Raw genomic sequence first — 19853 nt, 5'->3', positions numbered from 1 at the left:
AAGACAACGTCATGCATAAATATTGTGCTAATGAGTTATGTGTGGGTTGTATATGTGAATAAGTGTATTTCAGAAAGGTTTAGCTTGCTGGACAATGGTCCCTCCAAAGTCCTGCAAGTCAGGAAGTAGCTGTAGCTCAGCCTCCCTCCCAATGTATCACAGGAAAAATCATATCTGTGGGAGCTGGAGAAGGAGACTATTTCTTTGTTTTACAGCCAGTGTTTGCTGAAGTATATTGGTCCCCAGTTCAGGGAAACTTTTCTGTCTTTCTTTTGCACAGCAATAATTTATTTTGCTGTTATAACAGTCCAACCTTCATAAAAGAGATATTGCTCAGTACTTATAGTAACAACTCTACTAATGAGCCTGATATGGGCAAAAGTTTTCAGTGAGAGAGTGACTACTGAAACTTTGATCTCCACTGGAGACTCCAAAAACAAACTCCTCAGGTTTCAAATTTACTGGCAGTCTGACACATCACTGCCATAAACACTAGGACAAAGAGACAAGATTTTTTTATATGTCCGCATATAGAAGGATATTAATTATGAGTTGTGACTGCCTGCAGAGCAGCTGTGGCTCTTTTAATGAATAGTCTTCCAATGGCTGAAATAAAATGTCAAGACTGGTGAAGATTTGCAATTGGAAAAGCTATATAAGTTATTTATAAAAGAAAATCAACTGTAAAAAAATACTTGCTAAACGTTTCTGGCTTCTGCAGTGCAGCTGTACACTGAGCTCCTTAGTCAAATGTCTATCCTCATCACTGGTATAACCTCCCAGAAATAGCTTGGTTTAGAGTTTGAGGTCATTTAGATTAGAGTTCTCTCTCCTGAAGCTGGAGAATAACTTTGTCTTTTCCATAAAATGATCCTCAAAAGTATCAACCATGCTAATGTTTCCTAAGCGATTCATTAAACAGCAGCAGGACTCGTACTTTACCAACGGATTTTCCCAAGGGATTTTTCCCAGGGCGATAGGAAGGTACCCGGACAAAACAGCTTTACAAACCAAACCTATTTCAATATTCTAAAATTTCCCAGAGACTAACCCAACTCATATGAAATTGCATCACTTTAGGGCAAGCTGACATATTTCTGCAAAACTGCAGCCAGGTGCACCGTGGTGCCTCAGCACTAAGAGAGCAGAGCCGGCTGCGGCGTGACCTTCCCGGCGGCGCGGCAGCGGGGCAGGGCGGGCCGGGCTGGGCGCTCCGGGCGCAGCGCGGCCCCGCAGCGCTCCGGGCACCGCGACCGGAGCCTTCAGCCCGCCGCTCCCCGCTCCCCCCGGCCGCAGCCTCCGCTCCCCGCCGAGCCCTCAGCCTGCCCGCCCGCCCGCAGCGAGGTGAGTCCGCCCGCTCCTTCCTCATCCTCCGCTCTTCCTCGCCCTCCGCTCCTTCCTCGCCCTCCCCGCCGCCCCGAGCGCCCGCGGGTTTGTCCCCCTGCCGCAGCCGCCCTGGCGCGGCGGGGTCTGCGCGCCCCCCGGGACCCCGTGCGGAGGGAAGCTGTTAGACGGTTCCGCAGGAATTTCCCAGGTAAAACACACCGGAAAACCCCACAAACAGGCAAATAATAAAACCCCCAATTACGTGAACTTGTCTCTATTTATTGCCCAATTGAAAATGAGCTTCAAATGACATGTTATGGAGACGAGAGAGGGTTTGGGAAGGACAGTGAGCGCTGAGGGACTTTTAAAGAGTGGGAGAAATTCATCTTCATTGTGGAGGAAATTAAATGTTTCTGGTGGTTTGTTGTTTTTGTCTTTTTGTGTTGTAATGGTTTGGGGTTGGGGTTTTTTTTGGTTTGTTTATTTGTTCATTTCCCAGTAAGTCACCAACAGACATTTTATGATGTTAGCCACAGCTCAACACTCTGTTGGAAAATATTTTTGTTTCAGAGTGGATAAAGCATCAGGAGTGCAGTAAACATTTTAAACTTAGAACTGCAACAGATACAGTAAATCACATGTTGTTTGCGTGTTGGAGCAGGAATCCCTGGAGCTGCAGCAAGTTCAGTCCCCACAGCAAGTTCACCTTGGGACAGTTCCCAGAGCATCTTTGGCTTTTGCAAGGCACTTTTCATGGTTCATTGTATTTTCCCTATGGCACGCAGATCTCAGTACTGGCTGATAGGTAAAACTGGCCGCATTTTAGGCCCCTGACTTGTGCCAAATACGGGAGATGAGAAAAACTAAGATGCATGGCTGAGTTCCTTGGCGGTGGATGGAAAAAACCAGATAAATCCAAGTGAGCCTCTTTCCCTCTAGATCTAGTTCTGGAAGTGGTTTGCCCTCTCTGATGGTAATACAGGGAGCCAGCACCCTAACACAGCACCCTAACACAGATGCTGCAGTTATATGTCCTCACTCAGGTGACATCTAGCTCAGCTGTCATCACACCATGTCCTTGTCTTCCGCAGACAGTGGTTATTGATGGTGCACAAAGTACCTCCCAGTCTGACAGCTGTCAAAGAGAGGACACCTGTCAGCTGGAGAGAGCTGTAGCTGTCTCATTTCTAGACAGCAAATAGAATGAAAAGACATTAAAATCTTCCATTCCGGCCTGTTTATTTTTTTATTATTATTTTTTTTCTTTTTACTTCCCCAGTGAGTTCATAAACTGAGTTATTGTAGCTGTTACAGAAATATTAGCTGGTTACTGGTGGGATGGGAGGTGTCCCTCAGTCTGTATGGGAGGGATGTGGTCTCATTTAAGATGTGGTTCACAAAATGGAAAAGTTTGTGTAAAGGGAGTTGCCTCTGTTCCGCTCTTTTTTGAACAGGTGCCCACATTACAAACACCACCACAGCCTGCAGTCTTAGCAGAGAGGTTAACAAATTGGCTGATCCCAGCTATTCTTTCCAAATATCCTTGTGCTCTGAAATGCAACAGTGAGAGTAAATCAGTAAGATGGTGGCCTGCCTGCACTGCCACATCTTCTGTGTGTAAAAGAGTTTTAATTTTTGCTTCATTTTCTGTATTAGAAGCCTTTATTTGGGTTAAAAGATTTCTTCTTCCTTAAACTCCTTCCATAGCTTTTTGCATTATTAAGGCATAGAGAGAGGCCTCCCATCATCAAGTTTTAAAGGACCTATTAAAGTTTGCCTGTAAATTAAGATTGTGTCACACCAAGGGGATGGAGGAAGAAAGAACAGTTCTGTGACAAAGCCAATTTAATACAGCCATATCTGTGTAAAGCAGAGACTGGCAGGAGTAAGAGACTCAGAGTCTAAGCTTGTTAGTTAATTAAGTTATTAGCAAACTTTAAAAGTAGGCTGTACTCTCAGGAAATGAAATCACTGTAAAAAAATAGCATGATAATAATCTTGCTTCTTTACATGATTTTAAGAAACTATAGAAACTATTTAAAGAAACTTTCACTGATGTGCACACACAGTGCAACTGGAAATTTTCTTCCAGTTTACGTTCGGTGTGGGTCTTTTTTGGCATTAATTATAGTCTATGATTGCTTTCTTCATTAATTTTATCATAGTCTTTGTGGAATTTATTTTTAAATTAATTGTTATTTAAATGCATAGCATTGATCATACTGGTTTAAGGGTACTATTCAGAGTACTTTGGAAAATGGAAAAAAAGTCCTAATCTAAAACTTTTCCAGATAGCTGATCACAAATATAATATTTTTTTTTGTCTGAGTGCATCCTCTACTAGTGTAACATATTTACACATGCCATATGTACTTAATGTGGTACTGCTTTTCTTGTTTGCTTTCCAGACAAACATGTCAGATCTGTGAGGGCCATTTATCATCACATTTTCGTTTCTCCAACTAAATTCTGTTCCACTTGTTCTAATTCCTAACCTGTTGGTATGGACATTGGTAAGACGCAACAAAATTCAGTGATGCTTTGAGGTTGTGATGTCTTCCTTTGTATTTTCTTCAGCAAACACAGTGGTATAGCATAGATGACACTGCAGCTAGAAAGAGATGAGCAAGGAGAGTGGAAGAGCTGCTGGCTCAAAACCACTTGTATGATATTATCTAAAGAGGAATGAACAGTTGGGAATTTCCCAGGTGCTGGTTCTAGGTGCCATTGCAGGTATCAGCTCTCTAGCTTTTGAGGCGACATCCAGAAACATGCTGGCCAGTAATAACAGTAATAATAGTAACAATGATCGACTGTTGCTTCTCTGTTTTCCTAAAGACCTGGTACCACTCCATTTTCTAGACTGAAATGTATTTCTCCTCAGACTGAATTATTGCAAGTCATTCTGTCACAGTTACGAAAAGTAAATCCAAAGCAATTAAGCATGGAAGGTAGACCTAGCTCAAATGAACACTCCCATGGCAATATTTCCCTTTCTATTGCTTCCCTAAGCAATACTTTCAGTGCTTGTATACATTTCATAAGTGTTACCAAGTGTGCATGGTATTACAGCTCTCTGGTAAATGGAGACAGGATATTAGACATAAACACGGAGGTCACTCAGCGCCGGAAAGAGCTGCCAGGCACGCTCTAGCTCGAGGAAGGAACCAGCTGATACTGAAACCAACTGCTGCAATCAGTATCTATCTATATACATTTCAGGCATGAGTAGCATTCAGAGTCATGTGAAAGAAGGTGATGCGATATTTTGGAGAAAAGTACACCAAGGGCATATTAAAGACACTTCAGAGAGTTTAATGCAACGATTATTTTCTCTTTTATTAAAAAAAAAAAATCAGTTAAGCTTAGATCAGAATAAATCAATATCTTTGACACAGTCAGGAGAGATTGGATGGACTAGACCTCCAAAATACAGTTCTGGAGGCCAGTAGATGCCAAGAAGGGACACAAGAAAACATAAAATTATATGACTGCAAAAAAGATGCCAACACACCTAGGGAGGTCTTAACTTAAGCTGTCTGGTTTCCAAGAATATGCATTTGAGTAGCACATGGTTTCTTGTTTCAAGACAGGCATCAAAGTAGCAGTTCTGATATATTAGCAGACAGGCAGACTGAGGATGTCAATAAATGCAGCAGTCTTTGATGAGATGCATTTCTCAAATGTGGCATGTTGATTAATCTGCTAATTAAAAGTGAATGTATGGAGCGACAACGATCCCAGTCTTGTCTACCCCACAGCTCTGCCATTGCTGTCACTGGCAGAGCACCCTGCAGCACATACTGTTCAAACTGACAGAAGGAGTTTTTCTGGCATGGTTACACCACCTCCCTAAGTGATGTAAGCTGAGCCAATATAAGCTCTCTCCTTCTGGCAAAGTTACGTCCACACCAGGAGTTCTGCAAACATAGCAATATCTGCTGGGGACGTGAATTTTTCACACCGGCAACTGACACAGCTATGTTGGCAAAACATTATAATTTGGAACAGGCCAGGGAAAAAATGCATTTATCACCCCATCCTCAGCCATTTGCAAAGCGTTAAAGAGCACTTAATACTTAAATTTCTCTTAATGGTTGTATTTTGCAGACAGAAATTCTTATTTCAGTGAGAGAGACTGTGTGTTGTTATATTTATTAAAAATGCACTGCTTGCTAATTCTTAGTGATTTCTGCTGGTGAGGGGTCTCATGATGGCATCTAGAGTATTTATAAAATATAAAAATAACACAGTTTGAGTGTTCTACAGAAGCATAGCACTTCCAGTGACAGACTGACTCCTCTGTTTGGCTGGAGTCTGAGTCTCCCATCCGCACTCCAGCTAGGCTGGGAATATACAGCATGCACAGCCACGGTACCTGGCACTGCACCACCCAACTCCATGTGTCCTCCTTTTCAGAGTTATGGTCAGCATCTGTAGTGGACAAAACAGGCAAATTTTTTTTCAGAAGTAATTTTACTGTAAGCAATTTTATCAAAGTAGGTGAAGAAGCAAGTTGTTTCTGCAACGCAAACCAGAGTGACTTCTGTGCAAAGCTCAGGTAGGCACCTTCGGCCTGGAAAAACTGCAGCTGTCTCCTTGCACACTCTAATTGTCTCATCACTAGTCATTCCCAGCTCCCACAGAACACCAGGAGCAGGGGGGGAATTGTGAAGGCTTGCATTGGCATTTCCCTTTTTGCTGCATCAAAGGTCACCACCACCTTGCTGGGGCTTACCATCTCTCCCCTGGGCTAGGTGAGATGGAGCTGGGAGGATTGTCTAGCCTGTGTCAGCCAGAAAGAGATGGGTAAGCAATAATTCACTGTTTAAACAGGCTTTAAGTAAGTTGGCTCATTTTAAGCAGCAATTCCAGCAATAGTTCAGCCAGAAACTCAGGAGTGGGAGGGTGTGCATAACCTCTAGGAAGAGGGTGGTGACAAGTAGCTGGCTGAGGGCTGCATATGGAAACCACTTCTAGTGGCACAGCAGCAGCCAAAGAAGTATGACTATGCTGACTGTTAGCACTGCTGGCAGCTTGCTACTGGCTTTATCTGGATGGAAATTGTCTAGATCACTCTCTCAAAAAATGCCTATCGCTGTAAAAATGGGAAAGGGAGTGGAATTTCTAATATTCATGGGGCATCTTGTATCTATCACACAAAAAAAAAGAAAAGGAAAGAAACTTTCTTAATCAAAAGGAATAAAGTAAGGGCAAATGTAGGCAGGAGATCAAAAGGCATCTCTGCCAGTGAAATCCATTAGCCTTGAAGTAATCTCCTAAGGGGACTGAAGACATTCCCATTGCTTGAGATATTTAAAACTAGGTTAGACAAAACACTAGGAAGTGTACAATGGAGGACAATCCATAATCAGCAGGGAAAGGGATTAAATAGTCTTAATAAGCCTTTAACATACATTCTGTGATTTCAGTGCCAAGACTTCACATGTCCCTCTGCTCTGTCTCCTCCCTGCAGCTGCCATAATGGGAGATTATGAAATCACTGTAAATGTGAGCAATTAACTATTGTAATAGAATTTGATAATGTAATGGTGCTGCATTTTTATTCCTCTTAGTCTCAACTAAGACTGCTTTTACAGCAGATTTAAGTTGACTTTTTAGTAGAGCTATTGCAATCTTCCACTACAGAGACTTAGAGTGATGTGTTTCTAATAATTCCTTTGGGTTTCAGGCAGTGATTTTGTTTTTATTCAAATATATCCTTTTTTTCTCCCTAAATTTCAAAATTCCTAAGTAGTTTATCTAAAAATCCCATCTTTTACTTCTGTGTTTAATCACTCATCGTTATTATCCCACATAATTCTAAATTTTTTGTCTTTTGAGAGCTCAGAAGTGCCAAGAGGTTCGTCTTAGTGAATCAACAGGTAAAAGATGTGCTTTGTGGCATAAAGAAGAATTAGTATTTATCTCTGTTCTGTAAATGTTAAGTCACTGTGGAAATATTCAGATCAACAATGTAAGTTTATAAACACTGGCTAAGAAGAATTTATTGCTTCACAAATACCACTGTTTGCTATGATCTCTGATAATTTTTCACATTTCCTGTTGTGTCAGTTTGATACTGTGTCCGTAGGTGCAGATGACTGCTTGAATCATGCACACACTGGAACATGGGGTATTTTGTTTAGTTTCACCAGGGGAGAGGCCAGCACTGTGGTTTAGAGAGGTCCTACCAGGGGAGACAGAACAGTGAAATCAAGTTTCATGCTTAAGGTAAAATGAGTTACAATGACTTGCAGTTGACAGCTTTTGAAGTCCTTTTAGTTTACACTCTGATGGAATTCCTGGGAAGAACTGCTTTGTATGTACACATCCAAAAAGCCAAAGTCACATTGCAAATGAACTAAGTTTAAATAACTTGTGACGTTCTGTGGTTTCTTTGTGTAATTTTGCATGAGAAATATTGTACCCATAAATCAGTGCTAGTCAGTTTTGGTCTTTTGCATATTTAACAAATTTCTATAAGTTATACATGACATTCAGCTTGGGTATAAAACTGTCTTCAGACAGCTAGAATAAGAATCTTATGCAAAAAAAAAAAGTTGTTTAAATCAGAAAAATGGTGATTTATAAATGGCTTTTTAGCAGAGAGGTTATTACTGTTCTGGGGAGTCAGAGCTGGTAATGCCAATGATAGATGTGGCAGTGGGGAAGGAATATGATGATTGAAAAGTGGGCTCCGTTTTCTTTTTCACACCCAAGCGGTGCTTACAGCAGCAGATTCTCTTTTGTGCCCTCATTTTCAGCGGGATTGAGCAAATGGTTACCTGCAAAACCTTCAAGTGGTACGCACATAAATCTAGAAGAAGCCCTGACCATAATTTCAAGATCCAGATTGAATTTTCTGTACGTAACATCATTAGGAAGAAAGCTTTGTGCTAGGTAATTGATTTTTTTAATGTCTTGAGAATTAATTTTCACCAGGAAAAATTATGGGAGCCTTTTTACAAATGAAGTAAACAACTATATTACACCATGGGAGGCAGACCCAGACATAGCTATTCATCTTAAAAGGATTCATTCTTATCAAACCACTTCAATTCTAGCCAAACTTTTTGGATGACAAAGCATTGCTCAAAGGTGAGGAACTTATTTTATGTTACTTGCCAATATTTTATTATTATTGATCTAAAATAGAAAGAAAGGTCAGTGATTTTAGAACAAGGGTGAATTTGGCCTTTAAGCTGCATCTATAACAATATGATTACAGCCTATTTTTCCCTTGCACCTTAAAACTCAGTATAGATTGATATATTGGCAGTTGTTTTTAATTTTCCTCATCCTATTCTTTTGACAATGAGAAAAGGGAACACATGGTTTATACTTACTCTAGTAAATTTAAAAGTGCCAGCAAATGCTCTCTGGCATTGAAGAGCCTGGCATGGAGTATTCCACATCCACACAATTACATTATTTTCTGAACAATGACCACCTGCAAACTGCCTTTCTCTGTACAGTGCCAGCTCCCAGACTGCCCAAATACTGCCAGGAGAATTCAGGCTGGCCCAGACTGAAATCACTGCAAAGACTATTCTTGCCATGTAACTGTATATGTGCATACTACTGAATGTCAATTTTTCCATGTGCAAAATTAGTTATGAGCTACTACCATGTCTTTAGGATTTGCTTTGACACATTGGATGTGAGATCACAGATATGTTTGAAGCTTTTTTTTTTGTTTGCTCTCTTGGTATTTGAAAATCTCCTAAAGATAGAAACATTAAGCCAGAACACACAGATGTTTCTTGGCAACATGCTTGATGTACAAAAACAATTACAAAAAGGCATAGAGTCATAACTTCTGCCCTATTCCTGTTCAGGTAAGGGAAAGTGCAGCAAATGAATGGATGGGTAATATTTTTCTAAGGTAAATAAGCTGTTCTGTTTCTGTTTAGGTTCTTCGGCATGGAGGCAGACAATTTTCTACTTGTCTTAGCAAAAAAAGTGCTGTTTTTTCCCAGATAAAGCAATTACTAGAGAATATACATCAATGCACAACACCAATTGGAGTTATCCAAATTGTCTTCTCTTAATTTGGAGAATTTGATAAATATTGACACGAGAAATTATTCTGTCTCTGTGGTATTTGGTTGCATTGAGATCCAGTCACCCTTGGCACCACTGAGGTGACTCCAACATGAAGACTTTCCAGTATCTAGGAATCCTTTCACACCAGGAGAGATGATCCTGCCCAAAGCCCTTTTCCAACCCTGGAGACTGCCCTCACTGATATTACTGTTGTGCCATTTCTATGGTATGATAATTTACTTAGAAGTCAAATACATCTGTGGTTCAAGTCAGGATCCTTTATAAAATGACTCATTGTGTTTAAAAAAAAGGAGTGATGTGAACTTTAAAGAGTTTTCCAATAGCTTGTTGAGTATTATTTTAAGTAAATGTAGTTTAACATTTAGCCATTTGACATTGTTGTCAATGGTGATAATATTTCTAGCTTAAATCTGTGCTATCTAGGCTAGTGTTTTCTCTGAGTTTTAACACAAAAAATAAAGCAGGAGCAGACACAGCTTGTGTGACTTCTGGAGAAGAGCCCCTAGCATTGGCATAGCTGTATGAATACTTGGGAGTTCAGGTGGCTCCAGGGTACGATGAAGAACCTGTCCAGACACACATTTATTGCAGCTGGATGGTTTTGCTTATAGAGCTGGGATCCCAAAACATCCATCTGGAAAGCATACTGCAAGCTTAAGGAAGCATAAGCAGCGTTCCTGATGATTTTAGGAAAAACTGTCTAAGGAAATTTGGTAAGACTCCAACTCACATTTGCGTTTCTTTAACCCCTTTGGCTTAAAATCCTACCTGGTTGACTAAGCCAGAAGGAAAATTAGCTGGGGTACATTCAGACATTTCCCAGCTATTTCATCTGGGTCACTCAACCCCATAGCAAGCCAATCCACTCATCATAAGATAAGAATAAAAGTGAGTTAAATAACAAAATGAAGAAACTGGACTTTAATCACAGAGAGTTCACTGTAAACTTAAGAAGCATGTGCAGAGTGACTGGATGGATTGTAGCTGCATTTGCCATATGAACTGTGTGTGCAGCCAGAAGTGAGGTGATCAAACAGCACCCTACCTCACAGGGAACTTTCAACTTGAAGTCACCTGCGGTGCCTAGATGAGTAAGGCTACTTTGGGCATTGTATCTGACATAGCAGCTGCATGAGGATTTTAGTATGATGGGACAGATTAGATCTGTCTTGATAGGGCTATGCAAAGGATGGGCCCAATTGGAGGGACTGGAAGGATGCTCTGGGCTTCTTCTATGCTTGTGTCCCTGCCTGACCTTTGCTGTGTGGCTGTTCGGTTTAAACACAAAGGATATTTTGTCCTGGCATTCCTGCAAGCCTTATCTGGGAGTAAAGAATCAACCCATACATCTTGTGCTCTGTATTTTTATGAGTGATCATTCTGCAGCCCGCACTATAATCACGGTGTTATCCTCAGTAGGATTTATATAGATGTCTCTTAAAAACGTGACCTTCAAGTAGAGTAAAAACAAAAGACGTGAGAAGTTGCTAAACATATTGTTTTATTTTAGCTGCGCTGGCTGTAGAAGCAATGGAAATATTAAAAGTGTTTTTCTCTCCTGTTAAAAACATGCAGATTTGAATACCTTAAGAACACAATCCTAATGGACAAAGTGTTCTTTTCATGTAATCCATTCTTGAAGTAAGAGTAGTTTCAAACAAGCAGATTATCAGTTTTATTTTATTTTTTGTAAAAGCTACACACATACAAGATTATTGAAGGTGTAATTTTAGACTTTTTATAGTTTTAGCACAATGAAATATGGTAAAAGGTAGAAAAATAAGCTGATTATGTCATCCATTTAGTGGAATAATATTACTTTAAGTACAGATAATGAAAATCTTTGTTTCACTGAAATCAGTGGGAAAATTTCAATGGCTTTTAAACAGAGCTGTGGCTTAGTTCTTCTTCCTGCTCTGCTTGTTTTTAAAATTTCATTGCTCAGATTTACATTTGAGAGGGCTCCTAATATTTCCCAGTTGAGCATGTATGCTTACAGATTTATACACGTGTGTGTGTTCGTGCAGAAATGGGCTTGAAGAGAGTTATCTGTTTGCTTTTTTTGGAGAGGGCCATTACAATGACAGTGTTTGTCTGGGTATACCACAATTACCTCTGATTTCAGTGACTGGAGACAGATGAGCATTGTAACTGCTGTTAAACAAATACTGAGTTGTCAGGACAGCTTCCAGGTTAGAAACCAAGCTATATTGCTAAATAATCCAAAAATCCATCTGTGCCATTCAGGGAAAAGACTTGGGGTGAAAGGGTGAGGTTTTTGGTAGCATCACACTGGTTTGTCTCCACTCCCACTTAGCTGATGGGAGCGCTGCCCACAGCTTCAGAAGAGCAGGGCTCAGCAGTACTGCTCGCAGGAGTCACATCTCACACCATTTGCTCTTTCTACTTACTCCAAAAAGAAAAAATGGCTTGACCTATGCATAACTTTGTAGTGCCTAATTTGCCAGCTGGTGAGTGTCACATGTTTAATTCGGGCAATGTAAATAACAATCTCATCAGTAGTTGAGATTTTCACTGACAACGCAGTTGCTGAGCTTAGACAGCTGATTGCTGCTGCTGTAGAGCTAAGTCCTTAAATATTATCAAACTAATACCCTTGTATGGTCACACTGGATACAGATTAGTGAAAGCCATAATCCTATTTAATTTAACACAGTCCCAGGGATTTTCCTCTACAAAGAATTTGGTCACATGCATACTGCATAATTTGCATAGTTCTTAAATATATGGACCCTCTCTAGGAGCAGGGCTGTCTGCCAATTTAATGGCAGTTAATAAATCCCATTGTACTGTGTACCACAGTCCAGATGCAGTATATGCTAGAAAAAGCTCCCAGTTAGTTAGAATTTGTTGTGGCTCTGAGCTATGCCACAGCTGGTTCTCTCAGGTCATCTGTTTCAGCCTCAGAGGAGGGTGTTAACCCTCAGCAAAGGTAATATGACAAAGGACTGCAATTAATTTTAACCACGGTGCAGCCCAGCCAAGATCCAGCTGTCCAAGGACTCAGACATATAAAAACTGACTGTGCTTGTGCTGTCACAAATTCTGGGGTTTGTGGTTGAGCAACTCATATCTCAGTCATAGGAAAGGTCTGATTTTTATGTGCTGAGTGCAGTTAAGTTCATTTGCCTTCAACAACATGTGATATCTTTGAGACTAGAGCTGATTAGACTTGGAGAATTAGGGCTACCCCTTTTTGTTTACGGATTTTTTTGAATTTTTTTTTTTTCTTTCCTTTTTCGGTTTTCTTCTTTTTTGTCCCCCCATGCAGAGCTATTGTCTGAATGGAAAAAGCAGACACTGTCCCCTAGTCAAGGTCTCTTTGCTAATATCATTGCTTATCACAGGCCAGCTGCAGATTGCTAGGACCATGTGCTTGGCAGTCACAGACACACTGCAGACCTCACAGGGCACAGATGGTACAGCTCTGCTGGGTGACCCTGGGCAGAGCTACGGGAGTCTAGAGGAGAGGAGGGGTGCTGAAAGCAGTAAGCTGTGTGGTCAGCTCCATGTCTAAACAAGTACTGAATCCCAGCAGGCTGAAACCACAGGAGGATCTGCCACCTAGTCAGGGGCTTCCTTTCCAAGCACAGCATCAGTCCAGCTAATCTTGCAGGGCCCTTAGTTCAATTTTTTTTTCCTGTTATGCAATGTTTGCAGCCTTTTATAGGCTTTAGGTATTTATTGCAGGGAAATGATGGTGAAATTTTGATCAACAGATCTCAGGGTAGTCAAACAGCTCCAGACACAGGGAGCAATCTTCCACCTTTATTTTCCTGGCAATTTCCAAGCATGTAGGGACAAATATGTGTCCTGGCTGATTTCCATGTGAGAGAGTGGCCCTGCTTTCTTTAAGAGGGCTTGGTACATAAAAAGCAGCTCAGGCACAGAAAGTTCTTCATCCTCTCCAGCACCATGCTGGAGGTAGAAGCTTTCCCCTCCAGGAAGCAGAGAGTGGTTTGAGCTGATTAGGTTTCCAGATTATTTTCAACAATTTAGGCACCAGCTGAATGGCTGTTGGCTTCAAGAACAGAGTAATTATTAATATTATTACTACTATTACCATTAGTAATAAAATAATGCTTCTTCCAAAATTGCCTAAGGAGCAAGCTGAGCTATAACTTCATCTTGCTAGGTGCCCCACAGTTTTGGGCTGTCATTCAAGAACACAGTAAATCCTGCTTCAGGGTTCCCACTGCTGGATCAAAAGCATCAGAGCCACAGGAGCCAAAATGCTGATGCTTTATGAAATAATGCTTTCCCCAGCCATCCACTGTGGTATCAAACCAACCACAGCCTGTTTTCTCAGCACTGGCAGAGTCAGCATAAACCTCAGACCAGGTGCTCCCAAAGCTCAGTAGTGTGACCTGCTCTGGGTCAAAACCTCACTGATCACAGGTCTGCTGTTACCTTTCATGGCAGCATGGTTTCAGAACACCCAGTGGTTTCCTCCTGAAGAGCTTGCCAACTACACAGACAAGAGATGTGTCAGAGTAGAGGTTTAATGACAAAGTGAAGGGAGTGGAAAGATGGTGAAGGAATGAAAGATTGTGAGGAGAGTACACCAATGGAAAGGTAAGGGAGGGTGAGGACACAGAAAAACAAGGAGAAATCAGATGGATGGAGAATCTGTTAAAATACCTAGCTGAGAAAGAAGAGACAGAAGACAGAGACAATACAAAGGGAACTGAAAAGCCTGGGCATAACTCTGGGAAGTTGCTGTGCTGTGCATTTCCCTAGCTGGGTTTCCCCCAATATCTTCCTGGGAGAAAAACCCAGAAAGCATTCCTCTTGCTCACAGGTAGCAGAAATACCTCACTGACACTCAGAAACAAACCCTTGCCACATCCAGAGCTATAGCTCCTTCTTTTACCTACTCTTGTTGCTGGTGTTTGCTGTTCTTACAAAAGCTTCTTTAGTCTGGCAGAGATCAATAAGGCATAAAGGACAGCAGCTGCCTCAAGAGCTTGCTCATCACAAAAAGGGTAAGCTACTCTGTCTTCTAAAACTGACACCTTATCAGAAAAGCAGAACCTGATGACTTTTAGCTCTTGTTACAAATATTTACATGTATAGTTGAGATTTGTCAGTTTTACTACTCTCAGTCATGCATTGCAGCGTTTGCCTTGTTTGCACTATGTTTTCACATGCCATACATCTTTAATCAGACTGCAGCATGGACTGGTTTAATTTTTTTCCATTGATGGTTCCTGCATGTAGGCTAGAAGAATTGTTATTGCTTTGGCTTTTCTGGTGTCACATCCCGAAGAAATTATAGGAAGTAACAATTAATCTTATGCCTCCTAGCTCCTTCAATTTGATTATAAATTTGGATTAGTGACATATGTTTTGGCTGCTGCATCAAGATCCAATATTAGGCTTCTTTTTTTTTCATAATTTCATGTGAAAACTAGAAGACAGCAATGTGTTATGCATCTGTATGATGAAACCTATTATCACAGGTTAAGTGATTCTAAAATGGTATGGTATTATCTGATATCAAGATTTCTAGGCACCATCCTGCAGTTCTGTCATCTGCAATACCCATCTTTTGCTCTGTTCTGGTTTTCCTCTCCCTTACCTTCTGTCCCCATCTTCTGCCCCTGACTGGGGACTGTGCTGCCCCAGAGCTGAAGGAAACTACAGAGCCTCTATGAGTGTGCTCGGGTTGAAAAAGCAATGTTTGAACACCACAGTGCCACCTTGTTTTCTTTAAAGGTCCTGTGATACTACTGGGAATATCTGTGTTGGAAAATATTAAAATGCTGTAGTTGGTATCTTCTAGAGGCCAGATTTTCCTGCATACTTTTTCTTACCCTGCTGAACTGCTGATTTTTGTGTAACTTTTTATGAGTTTAGGGCTGCTATCCTTGTTTCGAAGAAACAAACAAACAAGCAAAAAACTAGTGGTGGCTTACCTGGCATCTTTTAGTCTCTTAAAATGTGTATAACCATAAAATGCTGAGGTAATACACATTGCCCAAGGAGAGTGTGGCTCCTGAATTGTCCTGGCAAGCGAACTGAGGAATTGGCTTGTGAAGAGAGGGGAAGAAGAGAGAGAGAGGGGATCTGGCAAAAAAGCCACTGTATGTCTACCACAGTTGAAATATCTTTGATTTACTAAAAAGAAAGGGAAGGTAGCAGTCTAATTTAGGAAGTCTAATTTTTGTAAGATTGTGTAATTGTAAAAATCTGAAGTAAGTAAAGCCAAAGAAAAATTCTTTAATGAGTAAATAATAAGTGATTTATTATGCTTGTTAAAAAACATGCTGCACTGCAAATACTATCTTCTGAATCTGTGAACTAGTAACAAGATCACTGGTCATAATCTTTGTTTCCTCTCTGCTTTTGAAAATGCCTCAGTATATAATAATTTCTTTACTTTAAAAAAGTATCTGTTTTACTGGAAACAGTAATGAAGCATTAGTTGCTATTAATGTCAGCTGAATGTTCCACGGTTTTATTTTTTCTGCACACTGAAGTAAACTATGAAATTCTATTCCTTGAAATACATACGGATTATTTTGTATTATCTGAATTTATTTTACAATCCTGTTTCTATTGAAAATGAAACTATACTGCAAACATTTTAAAAAAAAAGAGGATGGGCATGTTAAGAATAAACCCAGAAAAAACTACTGTGATCAGGTTATCTGTCACTGTGAGATATGTATCTATATATGCACATATGTATTCCTGTCCTCAAGATTTACATGGCTTTATGGAAATTCTTAACCCTTGCTCCTTTCCATTTTTGAGGAACTTGTTTTATGTGGTGGCCCTTTACCTTCCCTGAGCTTTGGTGTGAGTTTCGAGAGAGGTGGACCAGAATTTGCAATCCTGTGGGCTTCCTCCCTTTGCCTCCCTCCTTCCCACTGGGGCTTTCCCGTTTTTCTCCTAGAAAGCCCGTTTTATTAAATGAATCAAGCTTGGATTCAGAAGCGTATCGAGCGTGCTGGCGGAGCCGGCAGGGCCAATAAAGGAGCCCGTGGGGGTGCGGGGCAGCGCTGGAGCTCCCCGAGAGCAGCGCAGGATCAGCTCCACATCCCACTCTGCTGCACCACTGCGTGGGGGGAGGAAGGCAAAGGGCTCCCTTCAGCCTCTTCAGTGTGTGCTGCAAAGCCTGGAAAAAACATCTGGTCTTTACCGATTCAAAAGGAAAAACTTCATATAGGAATACAAATTGGGAAACATATTTCTTCACGAGCCCTTGAGAATGAGTGTCACCCACCACATATATTATGTCCACCACATATATTATGTCCCTGAACTGAGCTAAATTGAAGCCAGACCTATATTTCTCTTTGATGACTCCATCAAGGTATGTTTTAACTCCTCTCCCCAGTTCTTCAGTCTCTCAGAAGATACATGTGTAGATAAGGGAACAGCCTCAAACCCATGCACAGGAACAGCAGCCAAACAAATGGCTTTCAAAAGAAAAATCTAGCTTTGTAGATCTCTCTTCCTGCAAACAATTTCCTTTTCCAGTTATAAATTTCAGTTCCTAAAAAAAACTTCCCTGGAAGAAGCAGAGGAGACAGGGAAATAAGAGTTTGAGTAATCCTACGTCTTTTGAAACTGGAGAAACCTGACTCAAAATTTCCAGCCATCCCTCAGGTAAGCAGATGCAAGGACCCTCTAATTTGCATGCTTGTGTGCCCTAGTTAGTAACTCAGACATTTTTGGCATCTACACATACTTATCAAAAATAAGTTGTGTTCAACAGGCTTGCTCTGCAGGGAGTTTGAGTAGGATACAATTGTTTGATAGCATTGTTAGTGTTAATGAGATTACTGTAATTTGAAAAACACATCTTATTTTCTATTACCTCTTACTGAGTGTCAAAACCAGCCTACAAGCTTATATATATATTTAGCAGACACTGCCAGGTCTAAGAACCAAATCTTGTTGTGAACTATATTTTGAAATGCTGGACCTGGTGAAAATAAGCCAGACATCCTCATGTGAGGTGAAACTTAAACCTTGCTTTCATTATTGCTTCCAAAGGCTTCATCATTTTTTCCAGAGAGAGATAAATGGCTATAATGGCCCCTTATAAAATCAGGAAGACAGGATGAATCAGGACAAAATGCACTTCCTCACCAATTCCCATCTCCATAGAAACTCCTCAACTCTGCTATGCCTTCTGCCTATACAGATTAGGCAACCCTGTTTTCCAATAACAGTGAAGTCTGACGCCTGCATTGTCTCACAGAGGGGTATCTTGAAGAGCAAAATCTAAGTGTAAAAAGATAACTTGGCCGTGTATTTAGTGTTGCATTTCCCAGCTTTCAAATTCTTCCTGTTGCTTTTCAGGTTTGTAAGAAAATTTCTCAAGAGAAGCATCAGTATTTGCTGCCAGGGTACCCAGAAGTCTGATGACACTTTTCTCTTATTTTTGCTGCAAAGGATGTGGTGTCATTAAAAGACTAGTCCACACTACCCAGTATTACAATTCATACCACTTATGAGGAAGACAGGGAATCATCAGAATCAGACTGTGGGATGCTAATTTAAACATAAAGCTTTATTTTCAAATTCATTGAATAGTTTATGCATGAATGGATGTGCTTTTCCAGCAGTTCAGATAAGCAGATAAAGAAAATGGTTTTTTAATGAAGTGAAATATATGAAAAAATGTATTCATTGATTATTAGGAAAAGAAGAAGTTATTAAACCTCAGTAGATAAACATCAGCTCACAAAGTTCCTTTGTTAATAAGAATAAATTGATAGATTTATAGACTTTAAATTTGGTGAGATCATTTGATTGTCTCATCAGACCTGTAAATCAAAGACACTAAATCTCACAGTATTACCTCTGAGCTGAATAGAGCTAGACAAAACATGTTGGTAAAGCAGTACATGAAACAAAAGATGCAATTCAGCTTGACAGAAGCCTTATAGCTTTGGGTCAAATCTACCTTCATTAAGTTTTAAAAATAGAGAAAACATCTAAAATTGAAGCGCTGCTTTCCACAGTTTTTCAGCTTTGACTAAGCATACCTATTGTGTGTTGAGTTACCTGTGAAAATGGCATTTCTCATTTCCTTGTTCTAGACTTAGTCCATAACACACACACACACAGAGGGGAAAATCATGTCCCTCTGAAAAACATGAAGATTTCAAACAGCAAAAGTTTCAAAATTTCTGTTGTTTCAAAGGCTGATCACTCCTTTTGTGTGAAGAGCCAAAGTGCATAATTTCTTATATAAATACGTCCAGCTTCAGCATTTAACCTTTATGATACCTTCTTGACTGCTGAAGGGCCCTCTATTTTCTTCTTATTACTCTACTCTAGTGAAGTGTCTCTCCGTTTTATTTTTAATGGACTAAATCTGTTGAAGCATTGAGGTCTCTCCCAGTAGGGTATTTTCTATGGCTTTTGAATAAGTCTGTGACTCTGCTTTAAAAAGTGCAATTCTTTTCCAATATATCTTCCTTTCTAATGAAATCATTTTTGCTACAGAGAAAAATGAAGATGTCACCCATTTTTCCTACATTTATACATCCATGGATTATATTAGCCCTTTTGTCACAGCCTCCTAGTGAGCACTTATGTTTTATTGCTTACCTACTTTGACACTAAATTATTTCAGAAAGATTGCTTTTCAAGATACTACTCTAACTTGATTTCAGAATGCCATTTTAACATATGCTCCAGCTTTATAAGTCTGCAGTAGCCAAAACTTGCAACAATATTGTCTTTTGAAAAGATTGTCTTATCCATCTGCTAACCCCACTATGATGCACACGTGCTCTGTCTTCATTAATATATGCTAATGTTGGTGTAATATGCAGATTTTGTCTGCAATACTTTGTATTTGCACGTTATTAATTGATACAGTAATTGGATTAGGTTCCATGCTAACATGACCAGAAACATGCCCATTCAGTGCATATTTTTCATTAAAAAGTTTTGGGAACAAGAAAATTACATGTTTTGATTTCTTTACCCATGTATATTTAAAACAAATACAACTAATCCTGCATCTGCATCCTGATTCCCAACAGTCCTTGTGCCTCCATGAGATGTGGTCCCTAGCCCATGCTCTCTGATTCATTGCTTGTGTTATCTTCAGGTTCTTGTCTGATGCACAAGCTCTTCATCACATCTACATTTTCAACAAAAATTCTGTTACTTTTTTCTGTTAATGGTTATCTTTTTTTCTCTTGATGGAAATGCCTTTCTTTTTCTATCATTTACATGGCTGGAAGTACCATGTAGAAATAATACTGCTGGAATGAAAGATGAGAAGTTGTGCACTGATCTCACGCTTCACCTCTGAAGACTCTCCCCTCAGACCAGAGCCCTGGTGTTTGGGCAATTTATGCTGTATTGATTCCAATGAGGAAAAATTACTGCCTGACAGCTACACCACATCCTTTATTAGCATCCAAAGTAGAGCTGGGATTTAGCTAATGAAGCTTAACTAT

General features: G+C 40.2%; 1 protein-coding gene across 19 annotated transcripts in view; it reads left to right on the top strand.

The window, feature by feature from the left end:
• The first annotated feature begins 1202 nt into the window (after positions 1 to 1202).
• Positions 1203 to 19853, top strand: part of SULF1 (sulfatase 1) — a 185509-nt gene continuing 166858 nt past the window's right edge. For 17 of the 19 annotated variants that reach the window (XM_084218754.1, XM_084218747.1, XM_084218743.1 and 14 more), the window contains exon 1: positions 1203 to 1344. The gene's annotated coding sequence lies outside the window, so the exon portion shown is untranslated. Of the gene's footprint in view, positions 1345 to 1442; positions 1535 to 19853 lie in introns of those variants that run through there. The other 2 variants (XM_084218759.1, XM_084218751.1) reach the window with 2 other exon arrangements.

The sequence above is a fragment of the Fringilla coelebs genome (assembly GCF_963513975.1).
Source record: "Fringilla coelebs genome assembly, chromosome: 1".
In the NCBI taxonomy this organism is placed as follows: domain Eukaryota; kingdom Metazoa; phylum Chordata; class Aves; order Passeriformes; family Fringillidae; genus Fringilla; species Fringilla coelebs.
This window is presented reverse-complemented; position numbering and strand designations above follow the sequence as displayed.